We start from the raw sequence: 5,230 nt of genomic DNA on the forward strand, positions 1-5,230 counted from the left end.
TTTGTTAACGCCTTTGCTTAACAAGATGGCATCTCCCGGATGTACTTCGGCGTGGAGGGGCTCTTGGTAAAGATGGAACATTTGGCAAAAATACCGGACAATTCTGCAAATTTCATGGCTGGCTTACAGCGTGGTCACTCCGGGATCACTTACGACCGCCGGACAATTCTGGATGTGGATAGATCGGGCCGTTTTGGACTGAATGAGGCGTGTTTGCTAGACCGGCTAGCTAGCATGGGAATACTTTGCCGGCTACATCCAGCGGCCTGTGAAGCAGCGGAGTATATGTGTTGTCTGTCTATTTATGAATAATGCAGACCAGGAGTGTTGGCTGAGTTCTTAACGTTTACTTTCAGAGCGTGCATATCACAACATACAAGATGCCGTCATGGCAACACACAACCTATACCGGGCTACCGCGCATTCTCGTCACTCCTGTTGCATGCTGGGTAGGGTAGTTCTTTTATTCCCTGGCTCATAACATCACAATATATTACCATGTATATGATGCCTTCAGTTTATCAAAGCACCAAGCAAACAATCGGAAAATTCCCATCATATCAATTCCTAGATATGGCCATAATTATTTTAAGTGCACTACGCAGAATAAACACAACATTATTGATATTGCTACTACGGATAATTTAATCAAAAATTCCCTAAAACAGCCCACTACCTATAATATAAGTTTTTTAAACATAAGATCCTGATAAAAAAAAAATGTTTCTGCTGTTACCTCAGAAATTGCCTGTTCAGATGTTATGATTGTGGCTCAGAGATTTGTATGTAGATTATATTTATTTTCCATAACAAACAGGATAACTTAAATACCCTGGCAGTGGCAATAAGCTTAAATGTTTGTATTTACATTTTTGGAGTTGATTTTCATAAAATATGCTATTTAACTGCTACTGTTTAACAAGGACTGATTTAAATTGTGTTTGCACAACAAATGTTTTGGCGCTTTTGTTCATGTGGGAGAATATTCCAATAAAGGTGTGTATATATATGTAAATATATATATATGTAAATATATATATATACACACACACATACATAAATATATATGTATATATAAAAAATATATATTGATATATATATATATATATATATATATATATATATGTGTGTATATATATATAAAATATAAATGTATTCATTTTAACATTTTTGTTTACAAGTTAAAGGTGTTAAATGATGATGCAAGCATGTTTAACATTCCTTTCTTACATTAAGACAGGAATATAAATTGGTGTATTAGCTGACACACCCTCCTTCATCCACTAACACACCCTCCACCATCAACTGACACATCCTCCTTCATCAACTGACACACCCTCCACCATCAACTGACACATCCTCCTTCATCAACTGACACACCCTCCGCCATGGACTGACACACCCTCCTTCATCCACTAACACACCATCCGCCATCGACTGACACACCCACCGTCACACCCTCCACCATCAACTAACACACCCTCCACCACATCAACTAACACACCCTCCACCATCGACTGACACACCCTCCACCATCCACCGTCACACCCTCCACCATCGACTAACACACCCTCCATCATCCACCGTCACACCCTCCACCATCAACTAACACACCCTCCACCATCGACTGACACACCCTCCATAATCCACTAACACACCCTCCACTATTGACTAACACACCCTCCACCATCGACTGACACACCCTCTACCATCGACTGACACACCCTCCACCATTGACTGACACACCCTCCATAATCCACTAACACACCCTCCACTATTGACTAACACACCCTCCACCATCAACTGACACACCTTCCACCATCAACTGACACACCCTCCACCATCAACTGACACACCCTCCACCATCAACTGACACACCCTCCACCATCGACTGACACACCCTCCACCATTGACTGACACACCCTCCATAATCCACTAACACACCCTCCACTATTGACTAACACACCCTCCACCATCAACTGACACACCTTCCACCATCAACTGACACACCCTCCACCATCAACTGACACACCCTCCACCATCAACTGACACACCCTCCACCATCGACTGACACACCCTCCACCATTGACTGACACACCCTCCATAATCCACTAACACACCCTCCACTATTGACTAACACACCCTCCACCATCAACTGACACACCTTCCACCATCAACTGACACACCCTCCACCATCAACTGACACACCCTCCTTCATCCACTAACACACCCTCCGCCATCGACTGATACACCCTCCACCATCAACTAACACACCCTCCACCATTGACTGACACACCCGCCACCATCAACTAACACACCCTCCACCATCGACTGACACACCCTCTACCATCGACTGACACACCCTCCACCATCAACTGACACACCCTCCACCATCAACTAACACACCATCCACCATCGACTGACACACCCTCCACCATCCACCGTCACACCCTCCACCATCGACTGACACACCCTCCACCATCCACCGTCACACCCTCCACCATCGACTAACACACCCTCCACCATCGACTAACACACCCTCCACCATCCACCGTCACAACCTCCACCATGGACTGACACACCCTCCACCATCCACCGTCACACCCTCCACCATCCACCGTCAGACCCTCCACCATCGACTAACACACCCTCCACCATCCACCGTCACACCCTCCACCATCGACTAACACACCCTCCACCATCCACCGTCACACCCTCCACCATCGACTAACACACCCTCCACCATCCACCGTCACACCCTCCACCATCGACTAACACACCCTCCACCATCCACCGTCACACCCTCCACCATCGACTAACACACCCTCCACCATCAACTGACACACCCTCCACCATCGACTGACACACCCTCCACCATCAACTAACACACCCTCCACCATCAACTAACACACCCTCGACCATCGACTGACACACCTTCCACCATCCACCGTCACACCCTCCACCATCGACTAACACACCCTCCACCATCAACTGACACACCCTCCACCATCAACTAACACACCCTCCACCATCAACTAACACACCCTCCACCATCGACAGACACACCCTCCACCATCAACTAACACACCCTCCACCATCCACCGTCACACCCTCCACCATCGACTAACACACCCTCCACCATCCACAGTCACACCCTCCACCATCGACTAACACACCCTCCACCATCGACTAACACACCCTCCACCATCCACCGTCACACCCTCCACCATCAACTAACACACCCTCCACCATCGACTCACACACCCTCCGCCATCGACTGACACACCCTCCACCATCAACTAACACACCCTCCACCATCGACTCACACACCCTCCACCATCAACTAACACACCCTCCACCATCGACTCACACACCCTCCACCATCGACTGACACACCCTCCACCATCAACTAACACACCCTCCACCATCAACTAACACACCCTCCACCATCGACTGACACACCCTCCACCATCAACTAACACACCCTCCACCATCGACTAACACACCCTCCACCATCGACTGACACACCCTCCACCATCAACAAACACACCCTCCACCATCAACTAACACACCCTCCACCATCGACTGACACACCCTCCACCATCAACTAACACACCCTCCACCATCGACTCACACACCCTCCACCATCGACTGACACACCCTCCACCATCAACTAACACACCCTCCACCATCGACTGACACACCCTCCACCATCAACTAACACACCCTCCACCATCGACTCACACACCCTCCACCATCGACTGACACACCCTCCACCATCAACTAACACACCCTCCACCATCGACTGACACACCCTCTACCATCGACTGACACACCCTCCACCATCAACTAACACACCCTCCACCATCAACTGACACACCCTCCACCATCAACTGACACACCCTCCACCATCAACTAACACACCATCCACCATCGACTGACACACCCTCCACCATCCACCGTCACACCCTCCACCATCGACTGACACACCCTCCACCATCCACCGTCACACCCTCCACCATCGACTAACACACCCTCCACCATCGACTAACACACCCTCCACCATCCACCGTCACACCCTCCACCATGGACTGACACACCCTCCACCATCAACTGACACACCCTCCACCATCAACTGACACACCCTCCACCATCAACTAACACACCCTCCACCATCAACTAACACACCCTCCACCATCGACTGACACACCCTCCACCATCAACTGACACACCCTCCACCATCTACTAACACACCCTCCACCATCAACTAACACACCCTCCACCATCGACTGACACACCCTCCACCATCGACTGACACACCCTCCACCATCAACTAACACACCCTCCACCATCCACCGTCACACCCTCCACCATCGACTAACACACCCTCCACCATCGACTGACACACCCTCCACCATCAACTAACACACCCTCCACCATCCACCGTCACACCCTCCACCATCGACTAACACACCCTCCACCATCCACCGTCACACCCTCCACCATCGACTGACACACCCTCCACCATCAACTAACACACCCTCCACCATCAACTAACACACCCTCCACCATCGACAGACACACCCTCCACCATCCACCGTCACACCCTCCACCATGGACTGACACACCCTCCACCATCCACCGTCCCACCCTCCACCATCCACCGTCACACCCTCCACCATCGATTAACACACCCTCCACCATCCACCGTCACACCCTCCACCATCGACTAACACACCCTCCACCATCCACCGTCACACCCTCCACCATCGACTAACACACCCTCCACCATCAACTAACACACCCTCCACCATCGACTGACACACCCTCCACCATCAACTAACACACCCTGCACCATCCACCGTCACACCCTCCACCATCGACTAACACACCCTCCACCATCGACTAACACACCCTCCACCATCCACCGTCACACCCTCCACCATGGACTGACACACCCTCCACCATCCACCGTCACACCCTCCACCATCGACTAACACACCCTCCACCATCGACTAACACATCCTCCACCATCCACCGTCACACCCTCCACCATCGACTGACACACCCTCCACCATCGACTCACACACCCTCCACCATCCACCGTCACACCCTCCACCATCGACTAACACACCCTCCACCATCGACTAACACACCCTCCACCATCCACCGTCACACCCTCCACCATGGACTGACACACCCTCCACCATCCACCGTCACACCCTCCACC

Source organism: Nerophis ophidion, linkage group LG16 (assembly GCF_033978795.1).
Source record: "Nerophis ophidion isolate RoL-2023_Sa linkage group LG16, RoL_Noph_v1.0, whole genome shotgun sequence".
Lineage (NCBI taxonomy): Eukaryota > Metazoa > Chordata > Actinopteri > Syngnathiformes > Syngnathidae > Nerophis > Nerophis ophidion.